The sequence below is a fragment of the Erithacus rubecula genome, assembly GCF_903797595.1.
Source record: "Erithacus rubecula genome assembly, chromosome: 19".
Lineage (NCBI taxonomy): Eukaryota > Metazoa > Chordata > Aves > Passeriformes > Muscicapidae > Erithacus > Erithacus rubecula.
In genome coordinates this window covers 8666395-8688237 of record NC_136671.1, presented here as the reverse complement: position 1 = coordinate 8688237, position 21843 = coordinate 8666395, and positions in this window count along the sequence as shown.

Here is a 21843-nt window from a genome sequence, read left to right as displayed (position 1 = left end):
TTTGGATGTTTCTTGCCAAAAACAATGCAAACATATACATCCTTCATGATTCTTATCAGAGCACAGCTGAATCTTTAATACACTCCACAGACAGGCTACTAAAAGGCAAGAATACACTGTTCAATGATTAAAGTTTCCTCATGTCCATCCCTTGCAATGGCTTTAATGGTCAAAAGTGTAAAATTCAGTTTAATGTAAAAATTATTAAACCAAACCCCAAATATTATATTTTAAGTAAAACCCTATTTTCAACAAAGAATAGGGACTGGAGTAAAAAATAAATATATTTGGCAGCACTAGAATTGCTTTATGTTGCAGTAAATGTTTACCAAGGAGTAGATACTCTGAGCTCCACATTCCAAACAATCTCATGTGTTAAAGGTCCACAAGTGTGTCAGGGCACTCAGCAGCATCCAATACCGTTTCCTGGAACACAAACGTGTTGCAGCAAATGGTTTAAATTCTCCATTACAACCTAGGTGGAATAAATAAAATATTCCATCTGCCTAATGTGACATGCAGATCAGACCCCTGTGGGTAATCCTGGAGTTTGCAAAGGTGCATATGGGATGCTCCAGCAAATTTAATAAATGTAAAGGAGGTTGTTTTATTTTTTAAAATAACCTTTATGTTATCCTTGCTGTAAATTATGTAAGAGGATGCTATCGGAAATGTGACACACATGCTGCACACGCTCGCAGGGGAAAGGCACTGCCGGCAGCCTGCGGCTCAGCGGGCTGCGGCTCCGGCGGGACGGACAGAGGGACAGGGGCGGGGACAGCGGCACGGGGACACGGGGAGAGGGGTGGGGACAGCAGAAGTGGAGTGGGGATAGCGGGAATGGGATAGGGACAGCGGGAACGGGATGGGGACAGAGGGAGCGAGGTGGGGACAGAGGGATGGGGACAGCGGGAGAGGGGTGGGGACAGCGGGAGAGGGGTGGGGACAGAAGGAAGGGGGTGCGGACAGCGGGAAGGGGATGGGGAGAGCGGGAAGGGGATGGGGAGAGCGGGAGTGGGATGGGGACAGCGGGAAGGGGATGGGGAGAGCGGGAGTGGGATGAGGACAGCGGGAATGGCATGGGGACAGCGGGAACGGGATGGGGATAGAGGGAGAGGGGTGGGGACAGAAGGAGCAGGATGGGGACAGCGGGAACGGGATGGGGACAGCAGGAACGGGATGGGAGCAGCAGGAGCGGGATAGGAGCGGCAGGAGAGGGATGGGGACAGCCGGAATAAGATAGGGACAGCAGAAGTGGGATGGAGCAGCAGGAGTGGGATGGGGACAGCGGGAGCGGGGTGGGGACAGAAGGAATGGGATGGGGACAGCAGGAATAGAATGGGAACAGCGGGATGGGACAGCGGGAACTGGATGGGGACAGCAGGAACGGGATCGGAGCGGCAGGAGCGGGATGGGGACAGCAAGAACGGTAGTGGGACAGCAGGAGTGGGATGGGGACAGAAGGAGCGGGATGGGGACAGCAAAAGCAGTCGGGTTCCCTGGGCTCACATGGACTGGATGTTCCCGGCTGTCTCCAGCACACTTTATTTGCCGTTCAAAACACACCGTTCCCTGCCAGGATCGGCGTTTGTGGCAGAGCCACAGCCCCCAGGATGGCTGAGCTGCTCGGTAAGGCTCCCTGGAAGCTGGAGCAATTCCTATTTATTTCATGCCGAACGCTGGCTGTGCCCTCCGAGAGCGCTCCCTTCCCCTCGGGAGGTGGCCGATCCCGGTCCCAGGCTGTTGACACTCTCCCTGTCACTGGAACTTCACATGCAGACGGAGGCTGTGGCACACGGACCCCTCACTGCTGTCTTCCAAAACACTGTCCCCACACCATTCCTTCTGTGCCAGCAGAGCAGGAAAAGCTGCTTGAACCCAGCTCTGGGAAATTTGAGGAGCTTTTGCTCCTTTTTTAAAGCATTGGTTATAGTGGAGAGGCTGCGTTTCACAGCAAAGTTTGCAGGAACTATCAGGGAGTGTGGAACGGCTGGTGGTGCTGCCTAATGAAGTGTGTTTGAAATATTGAAGTATATGATAAACCATTATGTAAATTAAATTCATTGATAGCTCTGCTATGAAATTGCTCTGGTAGCAGAATAGTAGATAAACATGGAGCTTAGAAGGTGTCATTTATTCATCCTTAAAATGGTTTCAAGTTTCTAGTGATTCATTATCATTCAGCAGAAAACAAAGAGATCATTCATTTCACAACTAAACTCCAAGACAGGCTCTGGGATTTTGCAAATGCCCATGCCCATGAGGTGTTTCAGGTGCTCAGATTCTTCCAAACCAGATCCTTCTCCCTTGCAGGTCCTGCCTTTGCCAGCTGCAAGGGAAAATTCACTCCAGGGCTGAGCAAGCCCAGGAGGGACTGGAGGAGGAATGTGCAAAGAGGATAAAGAGCAAGACCAATAGTTCCTGATGCTTCCCAACAATGGAAATGACATTTGCTATGCTTTCTCTTCTATGATCCAGTGCTCTACAGCCCTCTCAGCAGCCTCAGATTTTGTCTCCATGCAGGCACATGGGAAAGGCTGGGGCCAGCCCATTCTGCTGTGACCATGCCAGTTTGTACATTCACCATGCCTGGAACATCCTGAACTGCAGGTAAAGATGTTCCTGCAGGGCTCTGCTGCAGAGCAAAGGCTTGGGCCACGGAGCAGAACATCCCACCAGAGATTCTGGGGAGAGCTGCTGTGGCCACAAGCAGGACATCAGCACCACAACCATCCATCGCCATGGCACAGCCACCCAGCACAGACACAGCTGCCCCTGGCTATGGGAATGGGGTGGGCACAGTGTCCCTGCACTGCAGGATGGGCACAGTGTCCCTGCAGTGCGGGGTGGGCACAGTGTCCCTCAGTGCAGGATGGGCACAGTGTCCCTGCAGTGCAGGGTGGGCACAGTGTCCCTCAGTGCAGGGTGGGCACAGTGTCCCTGCAGTGCAGGATGGGCACAGTGTCCCTGCAGTGCAGGGTGGGCACAGTGTCCCTCAGTGCAGGGTGGGCACAGTGTCCCTGCAGTGCGGGGTGGGCACAGTGTCCCTCAGTGCAGGATGGGCACAGTGTCCCTGCAGTGCAGGGTGGGCACAGTGTCCCTCAGTGCAGGATGGGCACAGTGTCCCTGCACTGCAGGATGGGCACAGTGTCCCTGCAGTGCGGGGTGGGCACAGTGTCCCTCAGTGCAGGGTGGGCACAGTGTCCCTCAGTGCAGGGTGGGAGTAGAGCTGTGAGGGGTTAATGCTCCCGCAGCCGCCAGCCAAGCGTGCTGGGAAGGAGACAACCCGCTGCTCTGAAACTAATTTTACAGCTTAACTCCTATCAAATATCCTGGGCCCCCCTCAAAAACCCTCTTTGAGAGGAGTGCTCCTAACCCGTTGGAAAACCCGTGGCGTGTTTTGATTGGCAAGGTTTCTCCCAGACGGTGGGAGTTATAAATGAACATCTCAGCAGGGCCTGGAAAAGTCCGGCTCATTCTGCCAGCCCGAGACGGCGCGAGTGCCTCTCCACGGGGTCGGTCCCTCACTGGAGCCCCTCCATCCCATTACATAAGCCCCAAACAGGACATTACTGCATGTGTGTGAACAACTCGTGTTACAGGAACAGCAACTCCTATTCACCGGGAAAATTGCTGGAGCTCTCAAAAGGCCCCTTTTCTCACAGCCTTTTGGCCTGGAGAGCCCAGGGAGCTGCTGTTTGCAGGGGCAGGGGCAAAGCCTGGCTCCAGGCTGCTGCACCCACCACTCCCTGCTGGAAACTTCATGTGGGAGCAGAGCAGTGAAGCACAGGGGTCCTGCCTGACCTCACAGCCCCTGCCCATGGGTGTTCTGCTCAGGGCTGCACACCCCAGGAACAGCCTGAGAGACACCTCAGATCTCTGTGCCAATCTGTGCCACCTCTCCCTGTGTGCCTGTGGGCAGCCAGCCCACCCAGCCCACAGTGGGTTGCTCCCAGGGACTGTCCCCATGATGACATTCAGCTGCCAGTCAGTTTTGCAGGGTGAGCACTGGAAATGGGGCTGTGTTGGGTGTCCCGTGATGGATGGAGACTCAGCTGCTCATGCACTAACCAGCCCAGAATGACTAGTCTGCTCCAATCCGTGCCATGCCTCCTTCAGCCTCTGGAAGGCAGTGGAAGCAGGGATGCAGACCCATGCAGAGGTGTGCCCTGGTTCACAGAGATGGGTATCTGCACCCCAGGACCTTCCCCACACACCAGGCACTGCTGCTGTGGGCTGGGGTTGCTCCACAACACTACAAAATATCCCCATTCCCTTCCCTGTCCCATCCCCACTGTCCTGCCAAGCCAGGTGGCTGCATGGCAGCTGTCCCTGCCTGCTGTGCCCTGCCTGGCCCTGCTGTGCTGGTGTTTCATGGAGCTGTGCTGATGGAGGGTGACAGATTGCAGCCATAAGTCACCAAATGCCACCAGCCCACGATGTGTTATTGCAATACATCACTGGCACGAGGGGCAGCAGGACCCAGCCCCTGCCCTTCATCAGGCATTTAATTCTCCAGTCCTCAGCTTCTCCCCTTTCCCCAGGAAATTAAGGCTGTGTTTACAGCACATGGGCTGGGGAGTTCCCCAGGTCACTCCATCAGCGGGCAGGGAGGTGGCAGCAGCCACTTTCCCAGCAGGAGCACAAGCCCCTCTGCATGATGAGCAGGCTGGGTGTCCCTCTGGCTGTGACCTCTTCCCACAATTTAAAAGTCACCACTGGTTCATCGATCCTGCTTCCCCTGCCCTTCCACAGAGGACAGAGGTATGCCTTAAAGAGGCTGTGTCTGTTGTAAGACAAGTTTTCCCCAAGTCCCACACCTACAGCTGATCCCATCCTGCATCATCCCATGCACTTCCCATGTGCAGCATGTACCTGACAGCTCAGACCCACTGCTCTGCACTCAGCACTGCTGGGCAGCTGGTTCTGCACACCCTGCAAAGCAGAGGCCACCAAAAACTGTATTCCTCTGTGCAAACTGAGCTATTCTCACCAGCAGCTGCTGCAGCTGCTTCTGTCCTGATCCCTGAGACCACTTTGGCTCCTCAGGAGCCCCTGCAGCCCCCTCAGGGTCACTGCTCCCCACTAGCCCTGGTGTGACTGTGACCACTGTACAAACCCCTGAGAGGTGAAACAGCTCCAGGGCACACAGGATGAATCTTTAGAGAAGAGCTGAAAACATCTCTCTCCACCTGGATTGCAGGTGGAATGCTCTCTGTGAAGGGGCCCCAGCTCCTGGTGTCAGTGCAGAGTGAATAGGAAAGGCTGATGCCACGCAGTAACAATTCAATTACTTGCTGGGGATGCTGGGGAGAGCTCTGCTCATTTTAATGCTGTGGAGTAACTCATTTCATGCTGGAATTGCAAAGCACTCACTAGTCCCATACACACATGGCCCCTGGAGAGCCTTTTCCAATTAATAATCATTAACATTCACTGCTTCAATAAGTAAAATGATTTCTGCATCATCAAAGAGGGCTGGCTCCTGTTGAAAGCCAGGCAGCGTCCTCCAGGCTGGCACTCTGACAGCAGTGTGAGTCTGTGGGGCACATGCTGGAGCAAACACCTTCCCAAAATGCCCTGTGACAGCACAGAACCCACTGATTTCCTTTTATTTTATCTTCCCATGCTCTTGTGTTTATCCTTTACTTACTCAATATCATTTCTGCAGTGGAAATTTTGGCCAAGCAGATTAACACACTGTGAATATCTGGCTTTGGGAAGGATCTCCCTGAGCAGTGGCAGGTTTAGAAACTGCACCTTTGCTGGTTAAGAGGATTTGCTGCTCAATATTTTTACCCACAATTAGCTTGCCTTTGTAACATGCAGCAGAAACTGAGGGCTGGCACAAGAACAACCCCTTTATGTTTATTTTGTGGGAAAATTTTATTGTGCATCTGTTGGCATCCAGATTTTAAAAGTTCATCCAATGTTAATCGTGTGGCAATTTACATTTGTGTGTGACCTGTTGTTCATCTGCTGCTGGCACTCAGATATCAAATTGCACTTCCAATTTTAGGCACTGGAGTTTGCCAGGTGTATTTTTGCAAACAAATTTTTGTCCTGTCACAGACACACATATCCTCACAGCCTCGTGTGCTCATCCAGCCCCAGGGACACACCTTGGGTATCTGTGGCAGACCCAAGTTTGGATTTGGGGTAGATTCATGGTAATCTGGATAAAACAGAGAGCCCAAGGCACCACCAGCTCCCTGTGGTGCTTATTTGCAGTGAGCTTTTCAAACACCCCTCTCCTGCTGGAGCTGGATGTCCCCTGGGCTCAGCTGCCCATGGAGCTCTGCAGTCAGTGTGAGAAACAGAGCTGGGCCACCAGTAGCCCCTCCACCCACCCCAAACCTGCAGCACCAGCTGTGACCTCACCACAGCCTCCCCAAAACACAGCTTGCCCCAATCTCTTCCATACATTCTCCACTGGAATCAATCTTCTCTTCTGAGAAAAGAAACCTGTACAATCCCAGTGCCTCGTCCTGGCCTGTGCCTGCCTGGGTTTGGGGGGACCAACAGGGATCTGGTGCTCTGTGCTCACAGCACCAGGGCCACAGGAACAAGGGACAGAGCTTGTGAGGCCAGGCTGGGTGCCAGGGGCCGGGCTGTGGGGCAGGGGATGCCTCCCAGCACGCTTTGTCCATGAGCAGCGCTCCTGCCAAGCGCCAGGGCCAGCAGGGAATAGGTCATTCACGCTCCAGCTGAAATCCCAGTCGCATTATATCACTTACAGCTAATTAGCAGGCTCCAGGCACAATGCAGCCAGACACTGTTTCTTGCAGAAATGGGTAAGTGGGGACAGCCCTGAGCGCGGCACTGAGCGCGTTCACCTCCTCCTCCTCCTCCCTGCTTGGCACAGAACCTCGGCAGGGTCTGGGTATGAACCCAACAAGTGACAGGTTATGCTGGAAGGCTGCAGGAGCCATTCCCAAAAGAAAGGCTGCATTGATCTGCAGGGGCAGGGTCCTGGCTCTCCCACACTCTCACAGGGTTGGGTTCCTCTGCACTCCTGGATGTCCAGGCAGCAGCAGGGGCTGAGTCACCCTCTGCCCTCTCATCACTCACCTCAAGGCCGTAGCATTGCTGTCTCCAAATGCCACTGAGGGGCTGCACAGCAAAGCCACGCTGCTCCAGGGACAGCAGCCAGGCCTGGTGACGCAGGGCAGCCACTCTGGCTGGGAGGGACCATATGGGAAGGGGTTGCACGCCTGTGCTCCTTGCCAGACCCCTGCCAGCACTCAGGGGCTGGGCCAGCCTCTCCAGACCTTCAGAGTGGGCAGGGTACACCAGGAGGGTCTGGGGAGGCAGATCAGGACCCTGCTGGTCTCACACCTGCTGACCCCAGGAAGGCAAGGCTGCAGCTGCCAAAACTGAGCCTGGACACATGGAGACCATGGAAAGAGCCAAGGATTCCCCTGCTCCCCCATCAGCATCTCCCATTGCCTGGTTTGGCACAGTTCTGTCCCCATAGTGGGGCTGCCCCTGGTGCAGGGCCAGGGAAAGGATCTTCCCATTAACAGAGGAAGCAGTGCAGACAGGGCAGGACTCAGGAACAGGAGCAAGCCAGGGATGGGGCACAGCTCCTCTAGTGAAGGATGGGCTACTCCAGCCTAATTAAAGCCAAAGCCTGGAGACATCTAATTCCTGAGAGACTGCAAGATCATGGATTTCCTGGTTTCCCACTGCCTTTCCCAGATGAGCCTCAGACAGAAGACCAGAAGATCTCCAGTTAAGGACTGAAGCCCCTCTGACAGGACCCCCCAGCCTGACAGCCACAGCGTGGGCAGGCTGGGCACAGAGAGCTGGTGAAAAGTCCACCTCACTGCCACTGTAAACACTTGGAAAACATTTCACACAGGTTTCCTGCCTGTGCTTCCCTGCTGAGGAGCTGGGGAACAAACACACTCTGTCAGGTTTTGGTTCATTCAGGCACTACTGATCAAGATGGGATTTTTTCCTTTTCTGTATTGGTACTATTCATGTCAGTCTGGACTCTTGGCAAAGGAGTATTTGCCAAAAAAATATTTTTTTTAAATTATTTGCCAGAAATAAAGGATGTATTTCTTTTTAGCTATGTGGATAGTTCAGATCCAGCCACAGTTCACAGAGGCTATTTTGGAGCAGACTTACCTGGCTGTGCCCCACATCACCACACACTGAGCAGATGCATCTCAGTCAGTGTGCTGCATGCATTTAAGGGGCATTTCTTTGGAGAGATGTAGGCTGAGCAGTTTAACTAATTACTTACAAAATCATTTTCTTACTTGACAATAACAGCCACCACCTGTTCTGGGGCTGGCCTGGGCTTCAAGCAAACATTACCTCGCTTGTTCATTTCCCACCTGGGAGAATGAGAAATGCTCTGGTTTTATACAAGTTATTTCTACAAAGCTGCTCTTAATACACCAATAAAGAGAGGATTCCTGCAGGCCAAGGACCTGGGGCACTTTGAAATGTAGAGTTTTACTGGACTTGCAGAGGCAGAAGTTGGAGGATGGAAACCCTGGATTTGAGGAGCATGGACAGGATGTCCCTGTGCTCATCTCTGTGATCTCCCAGGAAATGTCTGGAGGCCCCAGCCTCAAACTGGTTCAGTTTCTTCAATAACAGTGTCAAGCCATGAGCTAAAACATCCTGAACACACAGCTCCCTCCAGCTCTGCACCCCTTGGACATCCCCCATGCCAACCCAATGCATTTGCACTCATCCACTTGGGAAAAAGCCCCACCTCACACAGCAGTAATTTTCATTCCCAAAAGCTGACAAAGAGGGAGATGGAGCTTCCAAGGCCATGAGCACACAAGGGTGTGATCCTCAGCCTGCACTCCCTGTGTCCCAGGCTGCAGCAGGTCCCCCTGGGCTGGCAGGTGACAGCAGAGCCCCAGGGCCAGACCAGGTGGGGACATGGCACTCACGGCCACCAAACCCTGGCAGGTCCCAGGTCCCAACACAGAGCTCTCTGTGCTCACACAGGGCTCTGGGAAAAGGCAAAAAACCGAGCAAAAAAGCCATTTTTGAGGCTATTTTGAGTGCTAGTGGATTATATTGTAATGCAGCCCAAGTGCCAAAATACACTATGCTTGGGGGTATGTAAACTAATTCCCAAAAAAAATCTTAGGACTTTATTCCACTGTCCTGTCCCTCGGTCTGACACAGAGCCAAGCTCTGCTCAGCACCACCACAGCCTATTAGAGATTTTGCTCTAAGCAGCTTGAGAGTGTTTATTTGGTGTGCAAAGAAGATTGGAGCTGGGAAAAGCACAAAAAGGATTATTCTGTTTATCACTCAGCTTTCCCTGGCCAATCTCTATTCATGGAAAAAGTCATTTACTCGGGTTATCCACAGGCTTTGCTCGCCAGAAAGTGTTGAAAGCCCTGAAAATTAGAGAGATGCAGAATGGATTGGAAAAATGTAAGGCACTTAGAAGCCTCTGACACCCAGAAATACACCAACACAACACAAGGCTTTTTCAATCCCAACTTTCCCCACTGCTAATAAGAAACTGTCCAAGTCCCAGCACGTGCCAGTTAAACCACTCCAAAGGCCAAGCAATAATTAGATGGATTGTCAAATCTGGGAGGCTGGGTTTTGAGAAGAAAATTAGAAACCAAAACATTACATTGGCATAATGAGTTCTTCATTAATTCTTTTCTTTAGCTCTTTGCATTTTATGTGGTCTCCGAATGACATTTGATTTTATTTCCATTGTAGCAAGCACAGAGCAGGAATACACCAGGCTAGTGCAACAACTACAGACAGGGGAAAAAAAAGGATGAGATAAGCAAGAGGGCAGGGCTCACAGCAGCAGGACAGTCCCGTGGGCATCCCTGGCTCCCCTTGTCCCCAGCTGGGGTTGTTAACACAGCTGCTGTGGGCAGCAGGACCCAGGATCTGCCCTGCATGGATGGATCACTCCAAGGATGAACCCAAGAATGTGTGAGTGCAGTTCCAGGGGAATGCCCTCTGCTCCTGCCAGGCACAGGGCTGTGTGACACTCACAGTGGCAGCTGGTTGGGGACAGGGACCCCCATGTGGGGCCAGGCAGCCCCCAGCTCCCTCACACCCCAGCTGGAACTGGAGCTGGATCAGCCAGACGGCTGCTCTGACACCACGAGGCCTCCCTGAAAAGGGAGATTGTTTCTCAAAAATAAATATTAAATAACTCTAAAATTTCAAATAATTCAGAGCTCTGCTGTTTTCCATGCATTATGAAAACAAAATTGAGGGGAAAAGGTATGTAATACGTTTCCTATTTCCTGTTTCTGCAGCTCTGCATGTGCCCCGGGGGATCAGCACAAGTGGAATTATCTCTCCTCTGGCTGGGAGCGTTCATTTCGGGCCAAAAATACCAAAAAAAGTATGAACTAATCCGTACATAGAGCTAGGAAGTGTGGGATCGCAGGCCAAATGCTGAAAAATGAGGCAATTTTCCCCATTTCAAGAAGTGACTAAAATCCCTGTGCTGTTCTTCGCACAGGCGTGTTCTGTTCCAGCCCAAACCACTTCAAGAGCCGGGTCAGATCCTCTCTCCTGGAGCAGCCAGGAGCTGGTGCTCAATGCAAACACTGTCCCTCTCCCAGGAATCCCTGAGGGAGAAGGGACACTGCCCAGATATTGTTTCATTTTTCTCTGTGATGTTTGGAGCAGAGGGAAGAACACCAATAAATGAATTAACAGACGTGATAAACTCGTCAGTGGGAGAGGGATTAGCAAGGCATGGAAGCACCTGGAGGATTTGGGGTGGGAAGGAGCAGAGCTGCTCTGGGAGAGGGAGATTGGCTTGGGATGCTTGTGCAGGACACAGCAGCCTCTTGCTCCTGCAGCTTCTTCACCACAGGTTTTGCCCAGGAACTGGGATCAGAGTGTGGCAGGAGCACACATGGTGCAGAACCTGTGCACAGGGCGAGCGACCACCAAAATTTGTGGTCACCACCAAAACTCGTGGTCACCACACCTGCAAGGAGAGGCAGGAATCCTTCTGGAGGAGGGAGGGAGGGGGAAAGGCAGGAATCACCTCTCCTTCCTGAAAATACCTGCCAGCTAAAGGCAGGAGCCAGCATGAGATGCAAAAATGTCAGGAATGTGATGCTCTGGTTGCATAACTGTGAAACAGTCAAGAACACAGCAGTCAATCCTCACCCTGCACCCAGCAGCTTGTGCACTTCATGCCATGAGGGTTTTCCCACTTGAGGTTGGAGAGTCAAGTGTAAATCCCACCTTTGGCACTCTCTGAATAACTCATTGACTCTGTCTGACCCACAGCTCTGCTGGCCACACATTCAGGGGGTCCTTCACTCTCAAACACATCCTTCAGATTTCAAAACCCAGAGAACACATGCAGGGATGTGCATGTTCTTACACAGTTTGCTGTCTGGCCCAGTTTACTAAACTGCATTTTTATTAAAAAGAAAAAAATTAAAGTAATTTTCTAAAACTTTATAAGCACCACAAAAGAAAATTATGTGTAAGAATCCACCTTTTCATATTTTCTTCCTTTGATGGTACAACTTCAACTCCTCAACAAAGATCTTGTTTGGAACTCAATTCCTTAAAAAAACGCTGAACAATGAAGTTCACAAGAAGCTACAGGAGTTTCTTAACATGAGAATTCTGAGTGCTCATCAGCCTAGAGTCTTGTCTCCAGTTAATACTGGTTTTGGAGAAGGGGGAAGTGCCCACCCCTTGTTTTTATCACTCAAAGCATGGAAGGGAGGTTGGAGACACAGACCCCTGGTGTGCAGCCAGTTCCATCCCCCCCATGTTCAGCCAAGTTCCAGGACACTGAACCCATCCCCCTTGTGATGCTGCTGGAGGCAACACCAAAAAAAAAAAAAAAAAAAAAAAAAAAACAGAAAAAAAAAAAAAAAACAAAAATAAAAATAAAAAAGGAGAGAGAGAAAGAGAGGAATTATGGCAAGACAGAGCATGCTCTGACAGCTGTGCCCTCCCCCAGCCCCTTTGCCCAGTTTCCCATTTTCTTATCCCTTTTTTTCCTTTGCTTTAATCTTCCCACTGAGGTGCTTGGGCCAGGCCAAGTTCTGAGGCTTTTCAGACTCCAGACTATTTTCTGTAGCTCTGTCTGAAGGAGAAGGGGGGAAAAAGTAGCTAAAGATTTTCCAGTGGGAAGCGAGTATTTTCTCTTCTCCCATAACACAGACACAGCCAAAGGAATTTTTCTCAAGCTTGACAACAATTCACCTTCAGGCAAACAACAAGCATGGAAAATTTAAGCCCAGCAGGTGAATGTTTGGGAAAATTTTTAGCCTATAGAAATTCTCATGTAACCTTAACTATAGGGGTCGCTCTGTGGCATCGCTCATCGCCGGCTCCCTCCCAAGGACAGCTGAAGGATTGGCATGAGAAAACAGGATCTTGGGGGGAAAAAAAATATCTACCCAGCCCCTTGAAAGCACTGCAGAGGGGCTGAGGCTGTGCTGCAGGCTGGGTACACAGCTGAGGGTTCCCAGCTGAGAGTCACTGCTGATTGTCACCACCCACGCCAGACAGAGATCCTGGACAGGCAGGGATCACAGGAGGGCAGGGATGCAGGGCAGGGATGCAGGGCAGAGATGCAGGGCAGGCAGGAATTCCAGGAGAAGGCAGGGATGCAGGGCAGGGATACAGGGCAGAGATGCAGGGCAGGGATGCAGGGCAGAGATGCAGGGCAGGGATGCAGGACAGGCAGGAATTCCAGGAGAAGGCAGGGATGCAGGGCAGGGATGCAGGGCAGAGATGCAGGGTAGGGATGCAGGGCAGGGATGCAGGGCAGGGATGCAGGACAGGCAGGAATTCCAGGAGAAGGCAGGGATGCAGGGCAGGCAGGGATGCAGGGCAGGCAGGAATTCCAGGAGAAGGCAGGGATGCAGGACAGGCAGGGATGCAGGGCAGGGATACAGGGCAGGGATGCAGGACAGGCAGGGATCCCAGGAGAAGACAGGGATACAGGGCAGGCAGGGATGCAGGACAGGCAGGGATGCAGGACAGGCAGGAATCCCAGAAGAAGGCAGGGATGCAGGGCAGGGATGCAGGGCAGGCAGGAATTCCAGGAGAAGGCAGGGATGCAGGGCAGGGATGCAGGGCAGGCAGGGATCCCAGGAGGGCAGAGATTCAGGACAGACAAGGATCTTGGGCAGGCAGCACAGGGGTTTGGCTGCCACCACCCTGGGACCACAGAGGAATGTGCACAAGCCACAAATTCAGCTTTGCTCCACAGCCTGGACTTGGTACATGTATTTAAGTTAATCAGAAACAACTGAGCCACCAAGAGACTAATTTCTCCAGTGTTAACTGTCCACAGTGGGATCACTTCTGGGAAGGCTGTGGCATCCTTCAGTTTGGTGATGTGAGCCACCAGCTGAGCAAACTTTCCTGGAAAAAGAAATTAAGCTGGATATCTTTGGCTGAGCAGTGACTCTCCCTACAAGGCTGATCCACCATGGCCCTTCCAGCCACACAGCACCACAGCTCAGCTGATCATGAACATCTGAGTCAAGATAAAGCTTCTTTCTTCCCCCACTCCTGCCTCAGAATGTTCTGATAGAAATACTCAGCATTTCTAGCAGAAAGCATCCAGCCTGTGCTGAGCTGACCATGTGCCAGAATGGCAAGGGCAGCTCCATCTGGAGATGTTGCAGGGCACAAATCAAGAGGAAAGAGCACAGACCTGGGACTCCAAACCTCACCTGACAATCCCAGGCAGGAGATTCATTCCAAGCAATGTGAGTCTGAGTCCCTCTCACAACCACCCCTCCCTGGCACAGGAGCAGCTGCAGGGAACAAAATTTTTGACCAAAAAGGGAATTTTACTACTGCTCAGAATAAGCAGTAACAAGTTATCTGTGTCCCACTGCTCTGGCTGGAGAGTCCCTTTGGAGGTGTGAGGTGCAGAAAGGACCCCATGTGTCACAGTCCCAGCAGAGGAGCTGTGGTGGCAGAGTCATCACCAGGTCTGCTGCAATGCACCAGTCAGAGACCCCAGCTCCAGTCACAGGGCAGATTATGGATGTGGAGCATCCCTGCAGTGCTGCCAGAGCAGACACTGCCAGCTGGGCTGGCCAGACCCTGACTGGACACAGGGAGCCCTTGGGAGTGAGATGCAGGTATCTGCAGTGAGATGCAGATATCAGGGCACTGCCTGGCACAGGCAGCCCCCAGCCCACAGATCCCACTCCCACACATCCCACTGAGTTGCCTGCTGAGGATAAACAAACACAGGAGGTGATGGATGGTTCCCTTTGGAAAACACTGATCACTGGGCTGCAGCACACTCAGCGAGGCAGGGGAGCAGCAGGGCAGGCAGCTGCCTCCCATCACAGCCTGGCTGAGTTCACTCAGTCTGGGGACTGCTGCTAGCCACCCTCTGCTAGACAACACATCCTTGGTGCAGCAAACATCCCTGCACAGCTGAGGGACAGCAGCACTTGTCAGTGTCCCCACACCCTGGTGGTGCTCTGGGATGCCAGGATGAACAGTGGGGACGGGGGCTGAGGCTGGCGGGGAGGAGTTGCTGTTGGAAAGGCAGATATTTTGAAATACCACGGCTGATATTTTTATACAATAGAGACATCATGTACGTAGGAGGCCTTTTTACATTTTAAAACATAAACTGAATCACCAAAGATAGAAGATGAGCAAACCTACAAGCATATGAGCGTTTTACCATCTCACAGATTCCCTCCAGCAGGCAGCTCACAGGGAGAGCATCACCTCACCCTGGCAGGGAAGGGGGTTACAGAGGGAGAAGATGCTGATTTCTGTCTTCCTCTTTCCCTTGAGCTCACCCCCAAACTGGGAGCAGCCATGAGAGGAGCACCAGGTGTTAAGAACCAGTCTAAGGGCAGACTGGGGTGGGAGGTGCCACCCACCTGAGGACACTGCAGCCCCACTCCCAGATCTGTGCCCACATCCAGCACCAGCTGCTGAAGGTGCCTGACAAGGTCCAGAAGAGGTTGTGTTTGGAGAAGAAAATAAATGAGAACCAAATGTAAGGATGGCTACGCGTGGACCAGACTTGTGCTTGAGAGGCTGAAAGACACTGCACTTTAATTACAGCTCTTACCAATCAGGCAGTAATTGCTGGTATCCTTCCTGTAGCCCACAATTGCCTAATCTTGTTATTTGAGAGCCATCACAGTTTAAACAGCTGGTGAGCTCTGCCTGATCCTCAAAGAGTCATAGTTTGCCCAGCACTGCTTAATCTAACAGTGGTGTGTGACAATGGATCCCCTGCAGCTCCCCAGCCTCACACTGTCCCCTGCACCCTCCCAGGACATTTGGACAGGTTCACTCAGCTCAGTGTCCAGCTGCAGCCTGCCCCTCTGCCATTTGCTGCTCCTCATGGGGAATCCCACCCCTCTCCAATGAGGACACATCTCCAGAAATGAGCACCTTCTCTGTGCATCATCAAGGCTTGGGCAGATCATCCCAGATGTGAAAAACCCTGTTGGCCACATAAGAACAGATCCAGTGTTCTCATTCAGTCATTAATTTTCGTCTTTCCATACTGCTAAATGACACCAGCTAATTTTGATTATGCCTGGGAGGCACAGAGGTGACACCTCCCCAGACCCACACTGCTTTTGGGGCCCCTTGAAGAGGAGGTACCACCATGCAGGGCTGATACCAGTGCACCCCACATCCCCAGAGCCCCCATCCTGATGAGCCCTGGGGCTGTCAGGAAGCAAGCTTGGCTTTCAGGTTGTCACTGGTGAGCCCAAATGTAAATGCAAAAACCAAGAGCTCCTCACAGGACTCTGCTCAAAGCTGCAGCAAGGGGGAGTTTTGGAAAATGGTCCCTTCCCTTTGGTCATATTTGAGAATTAACACGTCATGGAAATGCTGATGGTATCTCTGCACCATTCCTCCTTCATACTTGGTGACTTATCAGCCTGGGAAGCAGCTATGGAGATGTTGTCAGCAGCATCCATCTCCACAGAAAGCCTGGAATGGTTGTGATAACACTGCAAATACTTCAGGCTTTTATTTTGCCACCATTGCCAATTACAGGGGACGCAGAAGCGTCTCAGCTAGAAACCCCAGCTGGAGAGCAGGATGGGGTTTGGGTGGGCTGGGGTGGACAGGGGCAAGCTGCCATGGCCTGTGGGGGACGCTGCAGTGGCCCAGCCCTTGGGTTTGAGCTGTGGGGCAGAAGGCCAGAGCAGAGGAGCCTTTGTGTGCTCACAGGTTTGGCTTTGGGGTCACCTCCCTGCGCGTCTCAAAGGGCAAGTGGAATTGAGGGCACACCCGGCTGTGAACGGGGAGGCTTGGGAAGGTCGAGCCTGTGGCTGTGGCTCCTGTTCCATCCCTGCCCTGGCAGCCACAGGGGCTGGTGCACAGGCCAGGGGAGCACACGGGGCACAGGCAGGATCTGGTTGCACCACCCCGCTCGGGTTCGGCAACCTCTGACAGCTGAGCACAGTAACCCTTTAATCCGCTGCAGAGCTCGTCTGTCAGAGCCCCAAAGCCCACGGGGAGGTATCAGTAACAAAACGCAGGAAAGAGAAATGAGAGTGGAAAATGTTTGGCTTTTTTGTCTCCTTGCTCGGTGAAAACACAACGGGGCTTGTGCTGTGTTTCTGCAGGCACAGCCCAGCCCTGCCCGGGCACAGGGTGGGTGGCTCAGGGCTCCTGGGAGCTGTGACCTGCACCCATGGGTGCCACCAGCCCCTTTGACCTGCACCCAGCTCGGCACAGATCCACCCTGCTCTGCCCACCCTGAGCCCTGCTGGCTGCTCCAGAGCCACAGGAATCAGGGAGGAAGAGATGCAGGCAGAAAAAAAAAAAAAAAAAGGACATAACAGGGACCTCTAATTCTAAGCAATTTAAAGGTGTAAATAGTATTTCCTTGTGGTCAGTGCCCTGCTCTGCTCAGCTCCTCACCTGAGACAGGTGAGAGGTGCTGCTGTGAGGTGAGAGTGGAGGCCAGGCACCTCCCCCCTTGTAATCTGCGGATTATGGCTGTGAAACCGGATTACCAGAGGCTGAGAAGAGGCACTGAGTGGGATCCAAATCACACAGCAGAACAGCAGAGAAACCTGCAAGAATGTCTCACACAGTACGAGCGCAAATACATCCTTGCAAGACCACATTTATACTTTAATATCAATTTTTCCGTAATGCAGAACACACTTATGGCCCAGCTCCCTTGCTGGGCAGCTGCTGGGTTTCAGCGTGGGGGAATTGGCAAGATCTTTTCACCAGGTGAAATAAATAGAGTGCTGGGCCCCAGATAGGATTACGGTTTGTTTTCTTTAGGTGTATAGAATCCGCGGGAAAGCTGAGCCCAAACGGAAACTCAACTCCTAAAGAATTTGGCCTATACTGGCCAGCTCCTGTCTGCCTGCCAGGCATGCTCTCCTTGCCTTGTATTTTGCTCTTTATCTTTTAAGAGGCTTTGTTAGCAAGGGATCAAGCCATTCTTTGTGTGCCTGGAGGACAGGGGGCTGCTTTCAAATTATTTGAGGATGATAAAGTTACAGGGTTTTACCTGGAGAGCTGCAATGAGAAAGTTCTCCTGGGCATTTCCAGGAACAGACACTCTCCCAGCCAACCCCCCAGCTTCACTTCCCAGTATTTCCAGAGCAAGCCAGGGGGGGCTGAGCATGGTGAGGGAGAGAAGCATGACAGGACAGAACCTACCCCATCCCTGACTCCTATTTTTTGTTGTGAACACGTTTTTCTTCTTCTTTTTTCCTTCAGGAAAACAGGGCACAGGGTGGTCAGAGCCACATTCTCCCCCAGCACAGCCACAACAGAGGGGTCTGGACAAGGATGGAGCCTCAAGTTAACACCAGATACAGAGAAAAGCACAACCCAAGAGCCAAAGGAGCTTGATGCACGTCTCATCTCCCTCCTTCTCTTTGTTTCTCTAGCGAGCAGCATTTGGAGGAAAAGCCTTGGCGAGCATATGCTGGAGCCTGCAAGCAGCTGCCTCCTCCTGCTCCCTCACTCCTCCAAAAGCTGGGACATGTGGGAGGTGAAGGGGCAGCCCTGGGACAGAGCCATGCCCAGGAGGACCTGTGGGACCAGCAGTGTCCCTGGCCAGTGGTGGGGAAGGCATCGCTTCACTGGGTCAGAGCAAACAGAAGAGAGCCTGGCTGGAGTAAATCTTACTAAATTTACATCAATAGGAGTATTTTGAGGGCTTAGAACAAAGGAGACAGTTAGATGTGTCCTAGAATGGACATGGGTTCATTCATTCAGTGCCCAGCATGATGTGAAAAGTCTTTTAAAACCCAAGGTGAGGCATCCCCAGGGTCCTGAGACACTCGCTGCCCTCCAGGAGTGGATGCCAGCATCCCAACTGAGCCCTGCTTGGGCACCTCAGGCAGCACCATGTGCATCCCAGAGCATCCCACATGAAAAAAAAAAACAGGATCCCAGCCTTAAAATTAACACAAGGTAAAAATTTTGGGCACAGGACTTCTAAACCCTCTGCTCCAATAGGACATCAACACACATTTTAAAGCACAAAAAACTCTTCAGCCATGCATTTCTCTCAGGCAGTTGAGAGCCCTTGTGCCCATAGTTCAGCCCTGGGGCACTGCTGGGGCCCTGCAGCTGCTGCTCTGCTCCCAGAGCTGGGAGCAGCCGTGGCTCCTCTGGCTTCAAATGCACTGTTGGAAATTCCTGTGGGAATACGGAGGGGAATTTCTCACTGAAAATATACACATCCCTTCTCTCCAGACACTCCAAGAGCAGCTGAAAAATGGGTCTGCAGCTTCAGCAACCCAGTTCTCCACCACGGTCAGCTGTGCAAAGACACTCTGCACAGCAATTCAGGTCTTCATTTTTAGTTTTTTTCTATGTCTTTGCTCCCCCTGTACAGCCCAGGTGGCTGCAGGTGCCAGGTTGTGGATTGTCCCCATGCCTGGGGCTGAGAGCTGCCTCAGACAATTCCTGCAGGTGAGAAGGAGTGGAGCCCATCCCTCTGGACCGCCCCTCTCAGCTTCACCACCTGGGCAAAAAATGCAGAGAGCTGCAGAGACACGACCAGGCTGCCTCAGGGGGGACGAGCACAGCCCAGCTCCTGTTGCTAATTAGACACCCAGAGCTGTCCTGCTCCTCAGGTGAGCCCTTCATGGAACAAAGGAGCCCTTGTCAGGAGCATCCTGGTGATCCTCCCAGGTGAGGGATCCCAGGCTCCTTGGCAGCTCTGCCAGCAAGGCTCTGCCAAGCCCATCTCTGCCTCCTGCCACGCAGGGCTGGGTCCCCATCAGAAGCAGAGTGGCTGTGACAGGACAGTAAGTGACTCTGGTGTCCTTTTGCCCATAAGCTGCTGCTTCACTTGTGCTGGAAAATTCACAGAAATCTAAACACGACCTCACCTAAAATGCTCGATGCCAAGGCAGCCAGTTCATGGCTTTGTGAACATCTGCAGGCAGCAGATAATGAAGGGAGCTGGCTTTGTACCATGGAGAGGGAGCCAGGGGGGATGGCAGTGCTGAGTCACCTGGCTCATGTGCCAGTGGCACCTGGCTGTCAGGGCTAGGAGGAGTTTGGTGCAAAATGAAAAAAACTGATATTTGTTTGATGTTCAGCAAATTCTCCCAGCTCTTGCCTGCTGCAGGAACAAGTCAGAGCTGTTGCATGTGTGAGCAGGGTGAATGTACTCTTCTGGGGAAGGCTGATGTTCGACTGAGCCAAACCACCCTCTGCCTCATGGAGACTCCTTGGTAAAATGTCAAAATCACACATGTGCACTGACAGGGAACACACCAGGCCCATGATAACCAGGCACCTAAAGCCACAAAAGCATGGCCAACTTCACCACTGAGAGCTGAGAGTGCCCAGCCCAGGAGGAGTGACCAGCCCAGCAGGAGTGACCAGCCCAGGAGGAGTGACCAGCCCAGCAGGAGTGACCAGCCCAGGACTCCCTGCCCCTGTGCCATCCTGCACTGGGCTGGCAGCTGTGCCCACACCACACCCAGGCTGCCCCACAAGCACCTGGAAATGCTGTTGGTGGGACTGCAGGAGCTCTTCAGAGCCTGAGCTCACAGACCCACAAAGAAATGTTCGGCCCATGATATCACAGAGAACGCTGGCCAAACCAGCTGAAATCACTCAAACATTCAGAGCGTGCTTATGGGGGGGACCCTCTGTTCTAAATATATTCCTTTGAAGGCAGCTTGTTATTTAAACAGTGATTGCAAAACAGGGTTTACATGGAGCTGCTCCAAACCAGAGAGGCAGGGAGGGAGGGACGCAGGGAGGGAGGGAGAGAAGGCAGGCTGTGGGCACAGTCACCACCCAGGTATTTTAATTGCAAATCCCAGCATGTTTTATAGATATCTAGAGAGTATCTTTTTTACGTGGGCTCCAAGGATTACGGTAAGATCCATCACGTTTTATATGATCCTAGTGACAGTGCCTAAGTCCCACCCTGACTAGGATGGGAGTATCCCATGTAACAGCTCATCCGTGGAGTCAGGAATAGTCCAAGGCATCTCCACACAGTCTGAGGCTCCCAGGAGAGCCCAGCTGAGCAGAGCAGTCGTGGGGCAGTGCCTCCATCCTGCACTTTGGAGGTTTGTTGGCTCTTGATCCCTTCCCTCCTGTCCACACCATCACAGCACTCCTGTGGGAGTGACTCTGCCTTTCTCTGCAACATCCCAGTTCCTCCACATTTTGCAGCATCCCAGGCTCAGTTCCCTGCTCCCACAAAGTCCATGGTTCCCTGGCTTGCTGCTTTTAGGCTGGAGAACTCCAGCAGAGGAGGGGGAAGCAAGGGCAGGACCAGGAGGTGGTGTGCTGCAGGGTGTCCCCACGGGCTGGCACCACCTGCCAGGCAGCACCACAGGAGGAGCTGCTGCAGGGCTCATCCCTCCCAGCCCCACAGGAGTGGTGCCTGTGCACACTGCCAGGCTCCTGCTCAGCTTTCCTTGTGTTGTTAATACAAACAGGGGAATCCCAAGTGTGCCTGTGAGCCGGATGTGAGATTCCCAGTGGCAACCAGCCCAGCAGTCAGCAGGGGCAGTGTGTCCCACTTGGCCTGACATGACCAGTGTACGAATGCTGCAACCTGCCACAGTGCTTATTCCAGAAATCCCAGAGGTGCAATCCTTCCTGAAAAGTCTGTCAGTCTGTGCTCAAACACAGGTTTTGCTTCCTGCCTCAGAAAGCTCCAGCAAGGGAGGTGGTGGGTCTGCAGTGCCTGCACTGGGCTGGGGCATTAACACTGGAGAATTCATAGATTTGTATACCCATGGATCCCCACGGAGGGAAACTCTCTGTGCTCTTCTGGAACAGCACCACCAAGGGGGAGAAGCCCCTGCACAGCATGCAGGGTGGCATCAGTGGTGGCTCTGACACCCAGCAGCACGGGCACAGGGACACAAAGGAGCCTGGCTGCCAGCAGCAGCGAGGTGGCTGTGGATGTGACCAGAGTGCTAAAGGGACACATCTCCATTGCTCCAGGGGAACATTGGTCTGTGTGCTCCCAGTGACCTCTGTCCTGACACAAGGGGCAAATCCAAAACAAGGCTTCCACTCAGCAAGCTCTTCCTGCACTCCCCATCCTTGATGGAATTTGTTTGTGGTTGGAAATGCCCACAGCAAACGACCTGTCAGCCTCTTGCTGCACTCATCTTCTGGTGACATGGAATTTGCTTTGGTGGAAGCAGTGATCTGGCATCCTCAGCCAGAGCACAGTGCCAGTGGGGGCAGCCCCAGCACCACCACAGGCAGCTGGAGGGAGGGTGGAGGGGGATCACCCTGCCCAGTCATCCCTGATGCTGCTGGTCACCATCCATCTCCCCAAGGCCAGGACAAGGCATCATGGGCTCCTCTGGCAGCCAGACACCAGCAGGACCAGGGCATTTCACAGCACCCTGCCCTGAA